This window comes from Dendrobates tinctorius, unplaced genomic scaffold (assembly GCF_039654945.1).
Source record: "Dendrobates tinctorius isolate UK_male_01 unplaced genomic scaffold, ASM3965494v1 ptg000083l, whole genome shotgun sequence".
NCBI lineage: Eukaryota > Metazoa > Chordata > Amphibia > Anura > Dendrobatidae > Dendrobates > Dendrobates tinctorius.
In genome coordinates, this window is record NW_027361751.1 from 19,523,896 (window position 1) to 19,548,247 (window position 24,352).

The window sequence follows — 24,352 nt, forward strand, 5'->3', positions numbered from 1 at the left end:
AAGTGTCCTCTTGCTGCGGTTGACGGGCACACATAAATTGGCCAAATCATGCGCTAAGAACCTTCGCTTTTGTAAGTACATCTTGCTGAGGGACAGAGCGTTTGGAAGTTGTTATTTCCATTGACTTCATATGTCTTGGCATTCACGGGGTGCTGCTGTGCCTTTTTCATATATGTTTTGCAGTCACTGCAGCTTGCACCTATTCACACTTAGGAGGTGCTGGTCAGGTTTTTTTGTATAGATAAATAGATATGAGCAAATCAATTGCCTTTACTAATTTTTTTCAAAAATTTGATTTACAGAAAATCAATTTATGTGTTTTGTAAGTCCTCCTATTGCCTTGAAAAGATAGGTATAGTATAATACTTTGAGGTCTCTTAGGACTATACCAAACGCCCTTCAAACTCTCTTACATAATCTCAGCATTAGTAATGTTTACCTTCACATGTGTGGGTAAAAGGAGGGCAACCGCTCCTCAATTCTGTGCTGCCACATACTATCTGAATGCTTATTCACTGTTTTATGTCTTGCTTTCCCTATCTCAATGGCTATTATCCCCTCATATATTTTAGATAGAGCCGAACGAATAGTCAATCGATCGTTCAGTCAGCAGTCTTGCCCGACTCCCCCGTACATGCCAGCTCTCAATCTAGCAAACTCCTATGGTTTCTTTGAGAAAGTAAAGGCCCCGTCACACATAGCGATATCGCTAGCAATATCGCTGTAACGTCACTGGTTTTTGTGATGCAGCAGCGATATTGCTAGCGATATCGCTATGTGTGATACTTACCTCCGACCGGCTCCCCCATTGATTATCGCTAATCGCGCGAGAGCGTCCTGGGCCGTTTCTTGTCGTCAGCTTCCTGCTGGACTTCCTGTGGCGACGACGAGCGACGCGTGGAAGCGGGCGGGAGGACGTCAGGATCGCCTCGTCTCACAGGTAAGTAGCGACCCCCGACCGCTGCTATGTCACTGGTGAGATCTGCCTGTTTGGCAGCTCACTAGCAACCACTTAGCGATGCACCAGCGATCCATACAGTTGTCGGGATCGCTGGTGCATCGCTAAGTGTGACAGTACCTTTACAGCCAGACTCCTCTGACGGCAGCTTATCTCTTAGAGAACAAACGATTCAGCTGTCCAAAATCAGACATGCCGGATCCTTATCTACCCTCAAATCATCTGCCAAAGGAGAATTGGGGCCCCAATACACATTAGACTGTCAGACAAAACCATTGGTATTGGTTGATGTTCATCTAAAGTGCGTGGGGGGCTTTCAATTGTCGGCTGTGATGTCTTATCACTATCCAAATTCACCAAAATTAGATGCTGCATTCTCTGCCTATGCTTTTATACAGGCTATGATAGCCATCCTGATTGTCAGTTCTGTATCATGTAATGCGATAGCAACAAGGCATTATAGGGAAGAACAATCTCTGCATTGTGCAAAATAGCCGCAGGTTTTTAGCCCTTTTTTGTACAAATAGAATTGTGAATTGTTCGAATTTGCTTAAATATTTGTCACAAGTTTGATTTGCATTAAATTGATTGTCTCATCTCCCATAGATAGATGATCGGCTTTATAATCTATTAGCTCCAATTTTTTTTGTTATGATGCTGTATAGTGTGCTGATACGTACTAGGGTGAGAAACACAAAGGGATTTCCAAGGCGGGGATTTTGATGTATATAAAACTGAAATTCAAGCCAGCGATGACTGGAAACACCGGACAATGAATCAATATGCTTCATGAGCATCGACTTGGTCTGTTCCATTTCTCAACCATCACACATTGTAAAATAGACAAGGATAATATTGATGCAGATATGACATGTATGTAGAAGCTCACCGCAGATCCTGCAGATAGGAATCCTGATCGTCTTCGTCTTGCTAATGGCTTTCAGTGTCACAATCCAATATTTAAATTCCATTACCCGATAGATGTAAACGTCCCAAGAGTGCAAAACACCGGGTAATGGAAATCACTGAAGGAACTTAATAATGGCGAACAAAAATCCAATGCAGAAGTGGAAAAGCCTGTCTATTGTGAAGTATCACTTTCACCAAGAGGAGGTTGCAGCACTTTTGAAAAGGATTATATCCTAAGGCATCTGCTAATTGTCTTGTATACTGCTCAGAAAAATAAAGGGAACACTTACGGCCCCGTCTCACATAGCGAGATCGTTAGCGAGATCGCTGAAGCGTCACCGATTCTGTGACGCAACAGCGACCTTGCCAGCGATCTCGCTACGTGTGACACATAGTGGTGACCAGGCCCCCGCTGCGATGTCGCTGATCGTGCTCAAATGTCCTGGGTCATTTTTTGATCGCTGGTGTCCCGCTGGCCAGCATGCATCGCTGTGTTTGACACCGACGAGCAACCTCGTTAGCGACTCAGAACTCATGGACGCAGGCGGGAATCGTCAGAATCGCTGCTGTGTGACAAGGTCCCAACGACCGCCAAGGTCGTTATACAGATCGCCGGATCATTGCTGCGTCGTTGGGTAAATCTGCCTGTTTGACAGCTTACTAGCGACCATTTAGCGACGCACCAGCGATCCTTACCAGGTCGTCGGGATCGCTGGTGCGTCGCTAAGTGTAACGATACCCTTAAACAACAAAATGTAACGCCAAGTCAGTCACAGTTCTGTGAAATCAACACTGATTGTGATTCAATTTCTCCTGCTGTTGTGCCAATGGAATAATCAACAGGTAGAAATGATAGAAAGGTCAATAACATCCATGTGTCTGCTCAGTAAGAGTGTCTAGTGTTCCCTTTATTTTTTGGAGCAGTATATTTTGTTGCTTTTCTGGGCATAGGATCTTAAAATAGAATAAAAAGAAGAATATAGACTACAATATGTATGTTTTGGCTAACATCAGACCAAAGTGTGAATTATTAATCTACTATATAATTGTTTAATTCTGTCAGTCTGTCTGTAATGGAAATCCCACCTTGCTGATTGGTCACGGCAGTTAGGCGCGATCAATCAGCAACAGTTGCTTAGTCGTCGTGGCAACACAGCCACATCGCTTATTGTACAGGCACTTTACTGCCGTTAAAGGCATCACTGCTGCATTGCTCATTACACAGGCACAGTCCTGTACATATTCTGGAGTACAATACATTAGGTAATTAGGTAACAGTAGAACAGTGACTGCAGCTCTGGGTGTAACTTGCGTACAATACATTAGGTGACAGCAGAAAAGTGAATGCAGCTCTGGGTGTAAGTGGAGTACAATACATTAGGTAAGATCTGAACAGTGACTGCAGCTCTGGCTGCAACAGGAGTATAATACATTAGGTAAGAGCAGAACGGTGACTGCAGCTCTGGGTGTAAGTAGACTACAATACCTTAGGTAAAAGCAGAACAGTGACTGCAGCTCTGGGAGTAACTGGAGTACAATACATTAGATAACAGCAGAACAGTGACTGCAGATCTGGTTGTAACTGGAGTACACTACATTAGGTAACAGCAGAACAGTGACTGCAGCTCTGGGTGTAACAGGAGTACATTAGGTAACAGCAGAACAGTGACTGCAGATCTGGGTATAACTGGAGTACAATACATTAGGTAACAGCAGAACAGTGACTGCAGCTGTGGGTGTAACTGGACTACAATACATTAGGTAAAAGCAGAACAGTGACTGCAGCTCTGGGATTAACTGGAGTACAATACATTAGGTAACAGCAGAACAGTGACTGCAGCTCTGGGTGTTACTTGAGTACAATACATTTGGTAAGATCTGAACAGTGACTGCAGCTCTGGCTGTAACAGGAGTATAATACATTAGGTAAGAGCAGAATGGTGACTGCAGCTCTGGGTGTAACTGGACTACAATAGATTAGGTAAAAGCAGAACAGTGACTGCAGCTCTAGGATTAACTGGAGTACAATATATTAGATAACAGCAGAACACTGACAGCAGCTCTGGGTATAACTGGAGTACAATACATTAGGTAACAGCAGAACAGTGACAGCAGCTCCGGGTGTAACAGGAGTATAATACACTAGATGGTGGCCCTATTCTATCGTATCGGGTATTCTAGAGTCTCTGTTAAAATAAAAAATAGTTATATACTCACCTTTAGACGACCCCCGGACTCTGTCCCTCCTCTCACCACGCTCCCGGCATCTTCCAGTCCCAGTAATGCTTAGCGAGAAGGGCCAGAGATGACGTCACTCTCGCGAGAGTGCGACGTCATCAGCGGTGTTTCGCGCTAAGCATTACAGGGGCCAGAAGATGCCGGGAGCGTGGTGAGAGGAGAGAAAGAGTCCGGGGGTCGTCGGATGGTGAGTATATAACTATTCTTTATTTTAACAGAGACTCTAGAATACCCAATGTGATAGAATTGGGCCACCATCTAGTATATAATATGCAAGAAAAAGTACAACCGACAAATATAATCAGACACTTATCATTTATAATAGGAGATAGGACAATGGACAATGAGGTTCACAAAGCATTAAGATTCTCATGGTGTCGCCTTTCTGTAATTTTTTTGCCTTCAAAAAATATCAGAGGCTTCCAGATATACAATATGGCTAAATTGAAGTCTAAAAACATTATATTACAATTCTGTACAAATTGTAAATTCTCTTTAGCCTGTTATGGTAGTATAAATGAGTCAGTGATGGACTTGAAAGTGGATTCTCTAAGCTGCAGTCTATTTAACACATGTTGGACTGGGGTGTGAGGAAATTGAATCCCCCGGTCTTATACTTATAAAGGCAAAGGCTTTGGATATAGTTGACATGGAAAAAATGAGTATGACACGTCAGTTTTTACCTTTAGTTTTTAAAAAAGGACTATGTTTTAGATTTCTTCATTTGTTTTCACCCTCACTGATATTCAGTTTGCAGCATGGCTAATGTTTCACATTTTTCTCTTGTGTGAATGCATCTTTCAGTAATATAGGCTGGATATAAGGTCTGTGTGTTCAGGGCACTGTTATGTGTTCAGCTATGTAAAACTATACCCATCTCCTCTTCATGTGCATTCCTCCTTGTCTATTGTCTGTTTGATGAGCTTGTTATAAGATTTAGATAATACTTAAGGCTTACAGCAGAGGAACACAACATTTTTTTCCCAAAGGTCATATTGTCATACAGAACCAATCCCAAGGGCCAGAAAAAACGTAAAGGTGTTCCAGCATGAATACAACATCAAAACCATGGTCAGTACATTGATACATCATCAGAACCAAGTTTTGAGCATTTGAGAAGGATTTGGAGAGTTTGTGCTCAGTTTCTTCTCCAAAAAATCAGTGTGAACGTTCCAAACTTACACTGAGTTTTTGGAGCAGAAACAGAACAGAAATTCAACCAAATCTTCTTCGTTACTTCAAAAGTTTTGAGGATTTTTCAGGTTTAACATAGTAATGAAACACATTTGGATTGCTACATGTGTATGAGATCAGAACCACCGTCAGTACGTGAACATAGCACCAGAACCACCATCAACCACCATAACCTCCATAATGTTCCCTCTGCGCTGCCCATCATAATGTCCCTCCCCACATTGACCCTCTCCATAATATCCCCCACAGTGCTTCTCTTCATAATGTTACCCCACATTAACCCTCTCCATAATGTCCCCCCACTGACTAAATAATTGTCCCTCACAGTGCTTCCTTAATAAAACGTTCCCCCATACTGCCCCTTTCTATAATGTCTTCTCTACACTGCCTCTCTCCATAATGTTCCCGCAACATTGCCCCTGTCCATAATGTCCCCACCACATTGGCCCTCTCCATAATGAGTCCCCCACAGTGGCCCTCTCCTTAATGTCTCCTCACAGGCTCGTCTCCATAATGTCCCCCACACTGCTCCTCTTCATAATGTCTCCTCGCAATAATGTCCCCTCCAGATTGCCCCTGTGCATAATGTCTCACCCGCACGGCCCCTTTTAATAATGTCCCCAACTCACTTGCCCTATCTAAAATATACCCCCTCATAATAATGTCCCCCCACGCTTCCCCTCTCCATAATATCCTCCTATGCAGCCTCTCTTTAAAATATCTCCCCAAACTGCCCCTCTCCATATTGTCCTTTCACACTGCTCCTTTACATAATATCCCCCAACACTGCCCCTCAATAATACTCCCATATATAGCCCCTCTATAAAATATCTACCCACACCTCCTTTCACACTGCACCTCTTCATAATATCCCCCAACACTACCCCCCTCCATAATGTTCTCCCCACACTGCCCCTCTCCAAAATATCCCCCACATTGCCCCTCTACATAATGCCCACCCCACCTCCACTGCCCCTTGCGATACTGTGCCCCTTCACAATTTTGCTCTCATTTCCCCATAATGAACTGTCTTAGCAACACCAATCCCTCCCACACCTCCTATAATAGACAGGATATTTATTCTTCTGCTCCTCCATGGAGCATGTACCATTCCCTATTATGCCCTTGCCACCTCTGTGGTGCTGGCGACAGCAGCATTGTGAAGAGTTTAGCAGCGCGATGACCTCAACATGCAGCTGCCCGTCGGGGTGGGGACTAAAAAGCTCTACTTTGTCTCTGTCCTAGTTACTTAGCAAATCAATGCAAGCAATGACTAAAGTCACGACTGCCAGAGAAGACTCAGTACTTAAACAAGAAATGGTGATAAACACAAGGCGTATTATATTCTATTATGTCTGTTGGAAAAAACAGATTTTTGGTTGTCACTAGAGATCAAATTTGAGCCGAATTTCCTAAAATGTATGGTTTCACATGAATTTAAACATTTTGAGATTTAATTTGCAATTCACAAGAAAAAAGAAAACAACACCGTTTATTACACTGTTAAAGCATCAGAGAACAGCTAACAATTCTTTTTTGCAGCGCAGGCCTCTCCATAATGACCTGCGGCTATGACATCTTACAGATTTTCATACCTTGTACAGTGGTGGTCTGTACCTAGGCCATCACAGATCAACAGTTTCCGGTGGAGTTTATACTGAAGAGTCATTTCCCATCTCCAGAGACACTGGGTCTCTCTTCTGTAGTGTGTAAGCTCTTGGGGTCAGCTGGGTCCTCTCTCTATCTACTGTAGAGTGTAAGATCTTAAGGTTTGCATAGTCCTTTCTTTCATCTGTAGAGTGTAAGGTCTTGTGGTCAGCGGGGTCAGGTCCTCTCTATCTCTCCCCTATAAAGAGCAAGTTCTTTTGGTCAGCTGGATTCTCTCTATTTCTCCTCTCCCCCACGTGCATACTCCGAGCAATTACAAGCTTTCCAGTATTGAGATGCGAACAGATTTATTTGACGCAAATCAAATTTGGGGGATAAGTTTAGCAAAGTCTGCACCTTTGATTTTGAAAAATCTGCTTATCTCTAGTTGTCACTTATTGATTTTTCTGCCAATTGGAGCCGCACAATCAGCATCACTTTTGGGCTTCCACAAAATAATTGTCCCACTGACTCTTCATGATCCTTCTCAAACAATGACCGCATTAGAAAAAGTGAGTTTTTCCTCTCTCACATATGGGATTACATTTACATTTTTGTGGTCACTATTGTGCTTACCCTTCTTCCACAGTGATGAGAGCTGACAATCAATAAATAAATGGCTGTGCAGTGGAAACTAAATTAAAATCAATGAACATTGGCTGACAATTACTTAGTTTTTCTCATGGTAGCCGTGAACCGTGAAGTCTCCCTAATGTGGATTCACCTAATGAATATTCTATTCCATTTTTATCATCCCATCAGGACCTGTGAACATGTGACAGATGGAATTTATGGGTGAGCGACAATCTGTTTTATGACTAGTGGATGAAACTGTGACACAGACTGGTTTTGTGCTGCTGTGCATCGGAGAAACAGTAGCTGCAGGCCCTGTAAGCGTGACATTGATAAGCTGATCCTGCAGTCGGGAGGGAGTAATTTGATCATTACTGGATGACATAAGACCTGAAAGAAGTTCACGCACGTCTCTCGTGGCGAAATAAGAAAAGAAAAATCTTGTCTTCTCTTCATTTGCTCTGAGTTAGCAATTTTCAACATATTTGACAATAATCTGTATACATGTATCTCCAGTTTGTATCTATGAAGAACTTGGCACTCAATTGATGTAGAAATAGGATGATTTATTTGCAATCCACAGTGAACATACAGTATATGACGTTTCGATCTCCGTTTAGACCTTCTTCAGATATACGGATTGCCATAGAAGAATATCGGAAAATATCTGGAATATCTATAAAATATCTGGAATATCTGAAAAATGCGAATACGACCAAAGGTATGGCACCTATAGAAGTCAGCCATACTTTTAGTGGTATGACTTTAGTGGCTGACTTCTATAGGTGCCATACCTTTAGTACCATTGTCAGAATACCTGCCATGCAGAGGCCAGCACCCTCCCCACTAGTGATGTCACTGGTCTCTGCATGCCAGGTATTCTGAGACTATTCTGATGACGGCTCGTTACTGCTGATCTAAGCCGGCAATAGAGAGCGCACTGTCATTGTGCACATGTTATAGTGCACAGAGTGCTTGAACTAGCCCAGACCCTGAAACGAGCGTTACTAATAATGCTTAATTCAGGGAGGGAGAAGGGACTGCGATAGTAACTGCATACCGTCTTCCCTTATGACGCTTTTCTTGAGTATCCCAGTATGAAGTGAAAAAAGAGAAAAGTGTAGTTAGGGAAAGATAGGATTTTTTAAATTCATGTATATTACAAATTAGTTTCGATTATAGCACTAAAGAGATAGGGATTTAGGGTGAAAATTAATTTTGACTTCGGACCACTCTTTTAAATTTTCTGTCCATGTAAAACGTAGAGAAAAGAGCAACTTTTTCTGGCCAAATCTGTTGCAGCAATCATCACCTGCTCTTGGATTAAAACAACCCCTTTAATTTTGCATTAATTTGGCAATTAATGTGTCTTTTTTTGTGACAAATGACAAAAGACGTATAGCGCTTATAGCAAGACCTAAAGTACAAGAGCTGGATAATTCACCACATAATCAGGAGGAATCTCGGAGCACAGGGGTGAAAAAACTTTAATATTTAACTTGTAACAGGGCCATATAAAATCATAAGAGTAATTAGAGTACATCAAATAAGTGAACTTTCATTGTCAATTCTTCTGTGTAATATTTACAGTTGTGTGAAAAATTGTTTGCCCCCCTTCCTTTTCTTTTGCATGTTTGTTACACTTAAGTGCTTTAGATCACCAAATAAATGTTAAATATTATACAAAGATAACACAAGTAAATACAAAATGCAGTTTTTAAATAAAAGTCTTTATTATTAAGGGAATAAGAATTCCAAACCTTAAAAGGCCCTGTGCGAAAAAGTGATTGCCCCCATCTTAAAACATAAATTAACTATGATTTATCACATCTTTGGGAAGCAGAGTACAAATTCCCTATACACTCCCAGACCTGATTACTGCCACACCTGTTCTCAATCAAGAAATCAATTAAATAGGACCTGCTTGACAAAGTGAAGTAGACCAAATAATCCTCAAAAACTAGACATCGTGCCGCAATTCAAGGAAATTCTAGAACAAATGAGAAACAAAGTAGTTGAGATCTATCAGTCTGGAAAATGTTATAAAGCCATTTCTAAAGCTTTAGGACTCCAGCGAACAACAGTGAAAGCCATTATCCACAAATGGTGAAGACACGGAACAGTGGTGAACCTTCCCAGGAGTGGCCAGCGGACCAAAATTACCCCAAGAACGCAGCGATGAGTCATCTGATAGGTCACAAAAGACCCCACAACACCCCACAACAACATTCAAAGAACTGCAGAGCTCACTTGCCTCAGTTTAGGTCAGTGTTCATGACTCCACCATAACAAAAAGACTGGGCAAAAATGGCCTCCGTGGCAGAGTTCCTAAATGAAAACCACTGATGATGAGCAATAAGAACATAAAGGCTCATCTCAATTTTGCCCAGAAATATGTTAATGATCCCCAAGACTTTTGGGGGAATACTCTGTGGACTGACGAGAAAAAAAAGTTAATTTTTTTAACACCTTACCTCCTGGAGCTATTTTCGTTTTTTGTTTTTCGCTCCCCTTCTTCCCAGAGCCATAGCTTTTTTATTTTTCTGTCAATATGGCTTATTTTTTGCTGGACATCTTGTACTTTTGAACAACATCATTAGTTTTACCATGTTATGTACTGAAAAACGCGAAAAAAAATTCCAAGTGCGGTGAAATTGCAAAAAAAGTGCAATCCCACACTTGTTTTTTGTTTGGCTTTTTTGCTTGGTTCACTAAATGCTAAAACTGACCTCCCATTATGATTCTCCAGCTCATTACAAGTTCATAGACACCAAACATGTCTAGGTTCTTTTCTATCTAAGTAGTGAAAAAAAATTCCAAAGTTTGCTAAAGAAAAAAAAAAAAAAAAATTCTGACATTTTCCAAGACCCGTAGCGTCTCAGTTTTTTGTGATCTCAGGTTGGGCGAGGGCTTATTTTTTGCGCACCAAGTTGACATTTCTAATGATACCGTTTATGTTCAGAAATGATCTTTTGATTGCCCATTATTGCATTTAAATGAATGTCACAGAGATCAAAAAACAGTATTTCTGGTGTTTCGATTTTTTTTCCCCGCTACGCCGTTTAGCGATCAGGCTAATCCTTTTTTTATTGATAGATCGGGCAATTCTGAATGCGGCAATACCTAATATGTGCATGTGTGTTTTTTTTTTTTTATTTTGAATGGGGCGAAAGGGGGGTGATTTAAGCTTTTATATTTTTTTATTTTTTTCATATTTTTTTAAAACTTTTTTTTTTAATTTTGGCATGCTTCAATAGCCTCCATGGTAGGCTAGAAGCATCCACTACTTGATCGGCTCTGCTACATATAGGCGATGAGCAGATTGCCTATATGTAGCAGAATTACAGCATTGCTATGAGCGCCAACAAAGGGTGGCGCTCATAGCAATGCCTCATCAACAGGATGTTACGGCAACGCATCGCTGACCCCCGATCATGTGACAGGGGTCGGCGATGCATGTATTTCCAGCCGCCGGAAGCATTGGTTAAATCCCGCTGTCAGCGTTTGACAGCGAGATTTAGCTAGTTAATAGTCACGGGTGGATCACGATTCTACCTGAGCCTGTTGAAAACAGCTGACATGTCCCGGCTTTGATGCAGGCTCACCGCCGGATGTACTATTGCATCCAATGGCAGAAAGGGGTTAAAGGTGTATATCCCATTACATCTGGTGTAGAATAAAATACACTATAGGAACAAAGAAGCGCAATAGGGTCTTATCTGATGATAATGATATAAAAAGTATAATCCACTCACCCGCTATAGGAGAGATCAGGCATATGGAAGTAGTCAGCTGCTGCACGTCCAATGGTCAGACAAGTGACCGCTAGTATATCGCTTCTTATGGAACTTATTTTTTGGATTTTCATGCGCTGCTTGACATAATACACAATCCAGTTATATTAAAAGATCAATCATTTATTCCCATTTTATCCCAACGCGTTTCGAAGTGGAAAACACTTCTTCAGGAGTTGACAAATATCATGATATCTGGTGTAGAAGAAACACAGCATTTCAGAAAAGGAACATCATACCAACAGTAAAATATGGTGGTGGTAGTGTGATGGTCTTGGGTTATTTTGCTACTCCAGGACCTGAAAGACTTGCTGTGGTAAATGGAACCATGAATTCTATTGTCTACCAAAAAATCCTGAAGGAGAATGTCCGGCCATCTGATCGTGACCTCAAACTGAAGCGCACTTGGATTATGAAAAAGGACAATGGTCCAAAACACACCAGCAAGTTCTTCTCCGAACAGCTTAAGAAAAACATAATGAAGACTTTGAAGTCACCTAGTCAAAGTCCTGACATTAATCCGATTGAGATAGTGTAGGGAAGGTGACTTGACGGACGGACTTGACTGAAGGGAGAAGGGACGGTTTGTACACTGTAGACGGATGTTTGTAATGACAGAAGGGAAACAGCTGGGGAAAATGGAAAAGGAGTGCAGTACCTAGATTTGACCACAAGATGGCAGGGGGGAGCGTGAGAACAGGACTTGACAGCAGCTTATGGCTACGAAAACACTTAGTCATGGGGGGCGGAGAGACAGGAACCCAGGAGGGAAATACCCGAGGAGGGAGATAAATAGGACAGGAGAGGGTTCCAGAGGATTCCAGTCCCAGGAGGAGCTCAGGAGGAGAAGAGACAGTAAAGGAGAATGGACAGCAATGAAGAGCTCGAGCAGGGGACTGAGGAGCAAATACAGTCAGGGGGGTGGCCCCGACACGAAGAACTGCAGAACAGACGAGGCCCTTGGGGTACCAAATTGATGACAACCTCAGACTGGTGAAGCTCTGGCAGTAGATAGGCCTAGGGCAGCCCCAGTGAAAGAGCCGCGAGGAACGTCACTACGACAGAAGGAAGGTGCAGGCACCCGGGCCTCAATACGGAGAGCTGTGAAAGTGCTGCGGTGTATTGCTACGGTCGTCAGGAGGACGGCCAATAAACTCGAAGCTGTTGTACCCGAAAATCTGTCTCCGTCTCGTCTCTGTGTCATCTGTGCGCGGTAAGCAGTGGACCACCCCCCATTCTGGCCCTTACCACATTTGGCGTAGTCAGCAGGATCGCCGCCGCCAATACTTCAACTTCAGCAGCAAGCCAGCGACAGAAGAAATCAAAAGGACTCGAGTTGCTTTACCTGTGGATTATAAATTTGAGACTGTTCCGGATCATTGGCTGTCATCAGAGGATCCGGGGCGGTACAAAAGTCGGACAACATGGCTGTGGTACTCCAACTCCAGGAAGAGGCACAGGCGTTTGCAGCTGTACTGGACGATATGGGGCTAAATCAAATCCGCCCCCTCATGCTGGACCCTGGAAGATGGGTGGAGAGGCCGACCACCGCCCCACCCAAGAACGGGAGTGGCCCAGGTGGGAAGACCGGCTGTGGCTGTTTGACGCCATTCGATTCCTGTGCACCAGACGGGATGCGACGTTGCAGCTGCCGCGGTCTCAGACGCCTGGAATGGCGGTGGCGTCAGGAGGTCGAATCTTGTCCGGAGGCCTGCCCCTGGGAGCCACTGACAGCACCCCAGACATTGGTCGGAGAAGAGGAGCCACTGCGGGCCCTGCTGGAGCAGCCACTGAAGAAATCTCCTGGGAGCCTCCCCGCGGGACCAACGAGCCTGGAGGCTAGCCCTGCCAGATGGCGGGGTGAAGATTGGAGGCTGCGGGAGGAGCTGTGAGGTGGCCTGTCAGAGGCCGTGGCGCCGGGGAAGGTGAGAGGTCCCCCGGCCCAGCTGGCTGCTCCGCAACCGGCCCCCGCCACGCGGCCTTCCCGTGCAGTCTCCTGCTTTCCAATGGGCCCGGCTGCAGAGGACTTTGCGGCCACCCTGCCCGGCAGCACCACATCCTGTGTCGCTGGTGCGGAACCCACCCGTGGCCGTCCCTGCCACGCTACACCTTGAGGCGGCGGCCTACCCACCAAAGCCTGCCGCCACTCCGGCCCCACTCCAGGTCTCCGCGGTGGCCGGGCCGCCAGCCCCCATGGCCTATCCACCGGCATCCACGGCGATCGCTGCTCCATCTTCGGCTGTGACCTGTTTTCCAGAACCCGCGGCTTCTCTGGCCTCGCCTGCGGCCTCCTTACCAGTGACGGCGGTCGCCTCGGCCCCGTCTGCGACTCCGGTTGCGGCCTGCCCCGCGGCCGCGTCTACTTCGCCCCCGGAGCCGACTGCGGCTCACTTGTTGGGCTCTGTGGCCTACCCACTGGAATCCACGGCTGCCCCTGCCTGTCGCCTGGCCCCAGCGGCTGCTGGGCCGCCGGAATCTGTGGTCGTCTCTGCCCCGCTCTCGATCCCGGCCGCGTCCCGCCCACCGGACTCCACGGCCTACACCGGACTCTCCATTTGGGTTGCGGAGGTCATCGGGAAGAAGAAGGCCAGAGAGCGGGCGATCTGGAGCCTGCTCCACGAGAAAGGAGAGGCTGGTATGGCGGCTCCACGGCCCACCGGGCGGCTCGTATACACCAACCTGGAGAAGGGATACGGGTTCATTCGGGACCTCGCAACCGGCCAAAAGGTATACGTTAACATGACTTCCATCCGTCACGGCTGGGCTTTGCGGGAGGGGGACTTTGTGTCCTATTATAAGGAGTACTGTCCCAGCGGCTATTATGCATAGCAGTGGTCGCCGAACCCGTAGGCCATGAACCCCTGTAAAAAAAGGACCCCCAGAGACACTCCCAGCATCCCGGGAGCTCCACGGCTGTGGAGCCCCTTGCTACTGGCGGGACACTGGCTATCAGGAGATGGCCCGGACTACAGGGATTTCGATGCACCGTTGTGCAGGCCAGAGGACAGTTCGACGTCCAAGTTAAGGGACATGTTTTGTTGTTTATTACTTGCTCCTGACATAGCGGGGATGCAGGGGAGGAAGTGTTGTTGTAAAAGGAAGGGGGAGTACTCATGTTCTGTTTTGAAGTGTTACGTTTAAAGAAAAAAGGGGTTACTCCTGTTGATTTACTCATAGTGTTAGTAAAACAAAGGTAGCTGTATATACGGTATACCAAAAGTTGATTTAATGTGTAATATGTATAAGAATGTGCAACAGGTCCCGGGTACAGGGTAGGATAAAAACGCTGACCATGACTCTTTCTAAAAATTGAAGGACGATAAGACGCAAGAGAGTGAACCAGACAGTGGTCCGTCAGTCAGGTCCCCAACACCACGGACACCCCAAAAGGATAGGCGGGTGCTGACGATGGCCTGGTAGGCGAAAAGCCTCGGTCATGGCGTTCCGGACAGTTGAGGGTAACAGAAGGGGAGAGTAGTGGGAGGTACACGCCGTAGAGTAGTCCGGGTGGACCTAGCCAACCTGAAAGGAGTTTTCATGTGGCGTGCGCGCCGGCGAGTAGCAGTAGGCTGCTCTGAGCATGGTGCATCCGGTTTGGTTCGGCCCCCCGCGTGTGGCAGGTTTGGCCCAACAACCGGTCCGACAACAGACAGTGGGCAAGCTTTAGGACAACTAAGGTAGGGAGTACAATTGTCGGGGATGACAATAGACAAAGGAAGGGGGAGTGTGGGGAAGGTGACTTGACGTACGGACTTGACTGAAGGGAGAAGGGACGGTTTGTGCACTGTAGACGGATGTTTGTAATGACAGAAGGGAAACAGCTGGGGAAGATGGAAAAGGAGTGCAGTACCTAGATTTGACCATAAGATGGCAGGAGGGAGCGTGAGAACAGGACTTGACAGCAGCTTAAGGCTACGAAAACGCTTAGCCATGGGGGGCGGAGAGACAGGAACCCAGGAGGGAAATTCCTGAGGAGGGAGATAAATAGGACAGGAGAGGGTTCCAGTCTCGGGAGGAGCTCAGGAGGAGAAGAGACAGTAAAGGAGAATGGACAGCAGTGGAGAGCTCGAGCAGGGGACTGAGGAGCAAATACAGTCAGGGGGGTGGCCCCAACACGAAGAACCGCAGAACAGACGAGGCCCTTGGGGTAACAAATTGACAACGACCTCAGACTGGTGAAGGGCTGGCGGTAGATAGGCCTAGGGCAGCCCCAGTGAAAGAGCCGCGAGGAACGTCACTACGACAGAAGGAAGGTGCAGGTACCCGGGCGTGAATACGGAGAGCTGTGAAAGTGCTGCGGTGTATTGCTACGGTCGTCAGGAGGACGGCCAATAAACTCGAAGCTGTTGTACCTGAAAATCTGCCTCCGTCTCGTCTCTGTGTCATCTGTGCGCGGTAAGCAGTGGACCACCCCCCATTCTGGCCCTTACCACATTGACATGACCTTAAAAGGCGGTTTATGCTTGGAAACCCTCCAATGTGGCTGAATTACAGTTCTGCAAGATCAAATGGGACAAAATTCCTCCAGAGCGTTGTTAAAGAATAAAGACTCATTGTCAGTTATCACAAAATTTTAATTGCAGTTGTTGGTGCTAATGGAGACCCAACCAGTTATTAGGTTTAGGGGCAATCACTTTTTCACACTGAGCCCTGTAGGTTTGGACTTTTTCCCCTTAATATTAAAGACCTTCATTTAAAAACTGTATTTTGTGATTGTGTTACCTTTGTCTAATATGTAAAAATTTGTTTGGAGATCTTAAACATTAATAAATAATAAATTTTATTTCTATAGTGATGACATATTCCGCAGCACTTTACATTTCAGAGGGGATTTGTACAGACAATAGACATTACAGCATAACAATAATCACATAGATTATAACAAATACCAAGAGGAATGAGGACCCTGCTCGCAAGCTTACAGTCTATGAGGAAAGAGGTAGACACGAAAGGTGGGTGGTAACAATTGCCCTGATTGTTTGGACCAGCCATAATGTTAACTGTTGTGAGTTCATTTTCCCCTTCACCATTGAGGTCTGATGAACTCCCTCTTCTGGTGAAGGAAGGTAGTGAGGCTGATTACAAAGCACCTGAGCAGAATGATGATGACTGGGTGACTGGGATTGCTGACTGGATATAAGGCAGCCGACGCCCTTCTGCCTTGCGGGTGATTACTCTGAGGGATTCTTGGAGACCAGTCTGATTCCTGCTCCTCAAAAGCTAAGTTTTCTGCTCTACTTTTTGCATTTGTGTTTTGGTTTTGTTTTGCCTTGTTTTTCTGGATTTCTGCCTTTCCCTGCTGGGTGAGCTGAATTCCTTTTTGCTCTGTCTTCAGATAATACCTGAGTACTGATATAGTCTTTCTGAAGCCTAGCGTCTTCAGGGCTTTTTTCCCTATCAGTCTGTTGGCTCTTGTTTTTGAGAGGGTTTGGGCGGATTGCAGACAGCAGCTTTTCTATTCTGTCCTATTTAGTTAGCTTGGGCCCCATCATTTGCTCAGCCTATCTTTCTATCTGTGTGAGTGTTTTTTCATCTTGCTTCACCGTCATTATATGTTGGGGGCTGCCTATTGCTTTGGGGTCTGCTCTGGGGCAGTTTAGATTTCCCTTTCTGTCTTTAGGCTATGTAGTTCTCCGGCTGTGATCGAGGGGTCTAGGGCACCGTAGGAACCCCCACAGCTACTGCTAGTTGTTGTTGCTAGGTACAGGGGTCTGCAATCCGATAGCTGCCAACTTCTCTGGTTTTCTGGACTTAGCTAGTATTTCTGTTTTTGCCTCCTACGGTGACTCATTCATAACAGTGAAGTGTGTAACAGAAAAGACACAGAGGGCTAATGGATGCATAAAGCATGTGGGAGCATGATGCGGGGAACCTGGTTATGGTAAAACTTTTGACTGTGCCACCCAGGGATAGATTAGTTTAATGTGTTGAGGCGGTAGGCCAGTCTGAATAAATGCGTTTTCAGGGCATGCTTAAAATTGTGGGGATTGGGGACTAATCGTATTGACCTGGGAAGTGCATTCCAAAGAATTGGCACGTGTAAAGCACGTGTAAAGTCTTGGAGACGGGAGTGGGAGGTTCTGATTATTGAGGATGCTAACCTCAGGTCATCAGCAGAACGGAGGGCGCGGGTAGGGTGGTATACTGAAACAAGGGAGGAGATGTAGGGTGGTGCTGAGCCATGGAGGGCTTTGTGGGTGAGGGTAATAAGTTTATACTGAATTCTGGAGTGGTTGGGTAGCCAGTGTAATGACTGGCACAAGGTAGAGGCATCGGTGTAACGATTGGTGAGGAATATGATCCTGGCTGCAGCATTGGAGGGGGGAGAGTTTGGTAAGAGGGAGACAGATTAGAAGAGAGTTACAATAGTCGAGACGAGAATGAATAAGAGAAACAGTAAGAGTTTTTGCGGAGTCAAAAGTAAGAAAAGGTCGAATTCTAGAAATGTTTTGAGGTGCAGATGACAAGAGCGAGCCAGTGATCGAATGTGGGGGGCAAAGGAAAGCTCGGAGTCAAGTATGACCCCAAGACAGCGGGCATGTTGCTGGGGAGTAATAGTGGAAAAACACACGGAAATGGCAATGTCGGGTATAGGTACATTAGTAGCGGGAGGAAACACAAGGAGTTCAGTCTTTGACAGGTTCAGATTCAGATATAGTGAGGACTAGAGTTGAGCGACTTTTGGTTTTTTAGGGTCGCGTTTCGTTTCGTGAAACCCGACTTTTCCAAAAGTCGGGTCGAGCAAGATCGTCCGATTATAGGGAAAAGTCGGGGTCGTCCCGAAACACGAAACCCAATGTAAGTCAATGGGGAATAAAAGTCGGCAGTGAGAGGAGGACAGGAAACACACCTACAGTGCCCATTTGAATGCCAAAAGCATCAATTCTTCTTACTTAAGCTTGTCAACCTTAATTAACTTCATAATACAAGTTACACACTGAAAAATGGGGGTTATTTGGCTAAAGTTGTGGGGGGGAGGGCTGGCTGCAGGTTTTCATGTGCCCTGGGCGAAAGAGCGCCCCTTTAACACATACCACAACTCATCATGCTCCGATACGGCAGATAAATAGCAGTATAGTACAATGAAAAATACCTCACTTTTTACATCTCATGACGAGGCCCATCTATTTCTCCATACAGAATCATTGGTCCCATATAATGTTTGAAACAGTATATGATGAGCTCCACATAATGCTACAGTATATGTTGGTCCCCATGGATGAAGCTCCACTGTCTTATGGGCCCAAATAATGCTCCAAACATAATGGGCCCCATTTCTAATGCTCTAGTGTATAATGAGCCCTGTAAATGCTGCTCCAGTGTCTGATGTCCACCTTTGGAATGTTCCAGTGTATGGTGGGCCCCATCTATCATTCTCCAGAGTATAGTGCTCCCCAAAAATTGCTGTCCCAACATTGAAAACAATCAAATAAATCTCCTCGCTAGGGAATCCCTGTACTTGTCTGGACAGGTGCTGTAGCTTGCTTAACAGCTCGCCAGCCGTTCTCACGCCCAGTATGGATTGCACGTGATTGCACAAAGGTTAGAAAGGGTACCGTATCCCTGGATAACATGTATGGATAGCGTACACATTCAAAATATATGTCTCAGGAGGCAGGCTCAGACGGTGTCAGGCCCAGTATGGATTGCACGTGATTGCACAAAGGTTAGAAAGAGTACCGTATCCCTGGATAACATGTATGGATAGCGTACACATTCAAAATATATGTCTCAGGAGGCAGGCTCAGACGGTGTCAGGCACAGTATGGATTGCACGTGATTGCACAAAGGTTAGAAAGGGTACCGTATCCCCGGATAACATGTATGGATAGCGTACACATTCAAAATATATGTCTCAGGAGGCAGGCTCAGACGGTGTTAGGCCCAGTTTGGATTGCACGTGATTGGACAAAGGTTAGAAAGGGTACCGTATCCCCGGATAACATGTATGGATAGCGTACACATTCAAAATATATGTCTCAGGAGGCAGGCTCAGACGGTGTTAGGCCCAGTATGGATTGCACGTGATTGCACAAAGGTTAGAAAGGGTACCGTATCCCTGGATAACAAGTATGGATAGCGTACACATTCAAAATATATGTCTCAGGAGGCAGGCTCAGACGGTGTCAGGCACAGTATGGATTGCACGTGATTGCACAAAGGTTAGAAAGGGTACCGTATCCCCGGATAACATGTATGGATAGCGTACACATTCAAAATATATGTCTCAGGAGGCAGGCTCAGACGGTGTTAAGCCCAGTATGGATTGCACGTGATTGCACAAAGGTTAGAAAGGGTACCGTATCCCCGGATAACATGTATGGATAGCGTACACATTCAAAATATATGTCTCAGGAGGCAGGCTCAGACGGTGTTAGGCCCAGTATGGATTGCACGTGATTGCACAAAGGTTAGAAAGGGTACCGTATCCCCGGATAACATGTATGGATAGCGTACACATTCAAAATATATGTCTCAGGAGGCAGGCTCAGACGGTGTTAGGCCCAGTATGGATTGCACGTGATTGCACAAAGGTTAGAAAGGGTACCGTATCCCTGGATAACATGTATGGATAGCGTACACATTCAAAATATATGTCTCAGGAGGCAGGCTCAGACGGTGTCAGGCACAGTATGGATTGCACGTGATTGCACAAAGGTTAGAAAGGGTACCGTATCCCCGGATAACATGTATGGATAGCGTACACATTCAAAATATATGTCTCAGGAGGCAGGCTCAGACGGTGTTAGGCCCAGTATGGATTGCACGTGATTGCACAAAGGTTAGAAAGGGTACCGTATCCCCGGATAACATGTATGGATAGCGTACACATTCAAAATATATGTCTCAGGAGGCAGGCTCAGACGGTGTTAGGCCCAGTATGGATTGCACGTGATTGCACAAAGGTTAGAAAGGGTACCGTATCCCCGGATAACATGTATGGATAGCGTACACATTCAAAATATATGTCTCAGGAGGCAGGCTCAGACGGTGTTAGGCCCAGTATGGATTGCACGTGATTGCACAAAGGTTAGAAAGGGTACCGTATCCCTGGATAACATGTATGGATAGCGTACACATTCAAAATATATGTCTCAGGAGGCAGGCTCAGACAGTGTCAGGCACAGTATGGATTGCACGTGATTGCACAAAGGTTAGAAAGGGTACCGTATCCCCGGATAACATGTATGGATAGCGTACACATTCAAAATATATGTCTAAGGAGGCAGGCTCAGACGGTGTTAGGCCCAGTATGGATTGCACGTGATTGCACAAAGGTTAGAAAGGGTACCGTATCCCCGGATAACATGTATGGATAGCGTACACATTCAAAATATATGTCTCAGGAGGCAGGCTCAGACGGTGTTAGGCCCAGTATGGATTGCACGTGATTGCACAAAGGTTAGAAAGGGTACCGTATCCCTGGATAACATGTATGGATAGCGTACACATTCAAAATATATGTCTCAGGTGGCAGGCTCAGACGGTGTCAGGCCCAGTATGGATTGCACGTGATTGCACAAAGGTTAGAAAGGGTACCGTATCCCTGGATAACATGTATGGATAGCGTACACATTCAAAATATATGTCTCAGGAGGCAGGCTCAGACGGTGTCAGGCACAGTATGGATTGCACGTGATTGCACAAAGGTTAGAAAGGGTACCGTATCCCCGGATAACATGTATGGATAGCGTACACATTCAAAATATATGTCTCAGGAGGCAGGCTCAGACGGTGTTAGGCCCAGTATGGATTGCACGTGATTGCACAAAGGTTAGAAAGGGTACCGTATCCCCGGATAACATGTATGGATAGCGTACACATTCAAAATATATGTCTCAGGAGGCAGGCTCAGATGGTGTTAGGCCCAGTATGGATTGCACGTGATTGCACAAAGGTTAGAAAGGGTACCGTATCCCTGGATAACATGTATGGATAGCGTACACATTCAAAATATATGTCTCAGGAGGCAGGCTCAGACGGTGTCAGGCACAGTATGGATTGCACGTGATTGCACAAAGGTTAGAAAGGGTACCGTATCCCTGGATAACATGTATGGATAGCGTACACATTCAAAACATATGTCTCAGGAGGCAGGCTCAGACGGTGTCAGGCACAGTATGGATTGCACGTGATTGCACAAAGGTTAGAAAGGGTACCGTATCCCTGGATAACATGTATCCACGTTATACACCATGTATACACGTTCATCATTTTGGCAATGCGGGGGTCCCTTTTTAGGATCCGCAAGGCATAATCTGACATGTGGGCCAATGTTCCCGGTGTCAATGATGCACTGCGAGTGCTGGGTGGAGGAGCACTTTCTGGCAAATCCACATCCCTCCAGTCACGCACAAACCCTGTACCAGACCTTGCCACGCCAACATTTTCACTTGCCCCACGAGATGCATCCTCCTCCCCTAAGTAATCATCCCCATCATCCTCCTCCTCCTCCTCTTCTTCCTCCACCTCGTCCAGGAGAGGTCCCTGAGCAGACAATGGCTGAATGTCATCAAGGATTCCCTCCTCCTCTTCCTCCTCATCAACATTGGCTGCAGATGCCTGCTCCTTAAGGTGCGTCAAAGTTTGCATGAGCAGACGCATAAGTGGGATGCTCATGCTTAGGATGGCGTCGTCTGCGCTTACCAGCCGTGTGCATTCCTCAAAACACTGAAGGACTTTACAAAGGTCTTTCAGCTTCGACCACTGCACGCCTGTCAACTCCATGTCTGCTCTCAAAGTGCCTGGCCGTGTATCCTCCCACAAATGCATTATGGCCTGCCTCTGCTCGCACAGCCGCTCCACCATGTGCAGGGTGGAGTTCCACCTTGTTGCAATGTCGATAATGAGGCGGTGGTTGGGAAGGTGGAGCAATCGCTGCAGCTTCTGCATACGAACGGAGTGTACAGGCGACCGGCGGATGTGCGCGCACAGTCTTCGCACCTTCTGGAGCAGGGCTGTTAACTCCGGATAATTTTTGAGGAAGCACTGCACCACCAGGTTCAAGGTGTGAGCCAAGCAAGGTATGTGGCTGAGTTTTGAAAGGGCTATGGCTGCCACAAAATTACGGCCGTTATCACTAACTACCTTGCCTGCCTCAAGATGTACACTGCCCAGCCATGACTCAGTTTGTCGCTGAAAGTACTCGGCCAGCACCTCGGCGGTGTGTCTGTCGCCCAAACACATCATCTGCAACACAGCCTGCTGACGCTTTCCACTAGCTGCTCGATAGGGGGACACATCGTGTGCAACAGTGGCAGCTGCAGATGGAGTGCTCGTACGACTGCGCTCTGTGGACGAGCTTTCGCTTCTGGAGGAGGAGGAGGAGGAGGAGGAGGAGGAGGAGGAGGAGGAGGAGGGTCGAACGCCTACAGCCAACTGTTTCCTATACCGTGGGCTAGGCAGCACTGTCCCACCACCGCTGTCCCCTGTGGACCCTGCATCCACCACAATAACCCAGTGCGCAGTGATGGACACGTAACGGCGCTGGCCATGCCGACTGGACCATGCATCAGTTGTGAGGTGCACCTTTCCGCTCACTGACTGCTTGAGTGCATGGACAATGCGGTCTTTCACATGATGGTGGAGGGCTGGGATGGCTTTGCGAGAGAAGAAGTGGCGACTGGGTAGGTCATAGCGTGGTACTGCATAGGCCATGAGTTCGCGGAAAGCTGTGCTTTCCACCAACCGAAAGGGCATCATCTCAAACGAGATTAGTTTGGCAATGTGGGCGTTCAAACCCAGTGTACGCGGATGAGAGACTGAGTACTTTCTTGACCTACTCATAGTGTCTGGGAGGGTGAGCTGGACTTGAGAGCTGCATATGGTGGAAGTAGCGGTGGACAGGGCGGACTGAGAGAGGGTTGATGATGGTGATGGAGTTGGTGTTCTTTCTGATGGCCTAGAATCAGTCTTTCGTTGATATAACAGTGGGATTCCCTGACTGCTGTGGTCTTGCAACGACACCTCAACATTTGCTGCTGTGCTAACCGGTGGGCTTACAGTGGGGGAAACAATGTAGCGTTGCTGACTACCTTCGTTGTGATCAGTTGCACATGTGGCACTTGAGGTTTGGTGTTGTGTCCACGCTTGCAAGTGCATGCTGGTTAAATGTCTAAGCATGCAACTGGTATTCAAATTTTTCAGATTTTTCCCTCGGCTAAAGGTCTTTGCACACTTCTTACAGATAACCTTGGCCTGATCATGAGGATTTTGTTCAAAAAAGTGCCACACTGCACTCTTCCTACTTTGGCAGACATTTTGCGGCCTAGCACGCTGTGATCTTTTGACCCTCTGGACAAGCTGTCCAGCAACTCTTTTGATGTTTGGAACCTGTCTTTGGAGTGCTCCGGGCCTGCCAGATAACAGCTGTTGCGATGTCGATGTCTGCTGTGGATGCTCCTCATCTGAGCTATTGGAAGCAGCACCCTCTTCCCCCAATGGATGCCAATCTGGGTCAACAACTGGGTCATCCATCACCTCCTCTTCTATGTCATGTGCACCTTTCTCTGTGTCACCGTGTATGGTGGTATAGTGTGCGGGAAGGGGCACCTGAGTCTCATCAGGGTCAAAATCTGGCTCTGTACACTGCAAGGACAATGTAGTGCTCTGAGTGAATGTACCAGCAGAATCATCCATCAGCGGCTTTGCATCAGTTCACTCCATGTCAGATTCATCTTGGCCTGGGTAATTCACCATTTCACTTGATAATCCAGGCATGGTATGTGAAAACAGCTCCATGGAGTAATCAGTAGTATGGCCTGCGTCATCCTTCAATCTTGGTTGGGGTGAAGGACACAAGGAAAGGTGTGGTTCATGAACATGAGCCTCCAATGACGACTCAGTGCTTTTACTTTTTACAACTGAAGAAGAGGAGGCGATAGAGCTGGAGGCTGAGTCAGCAATGTAAGACAAAACTTTTTCCTGATGCTCTGCCTTTAAAAGCGGTTTGCCAACTCCTAGAAAACAAAGCGTTCGAGGCCTTATATAGCCAGACGATGACGCAGGGTCAGCACCTCCTGCATTCGGTCCTATTTTG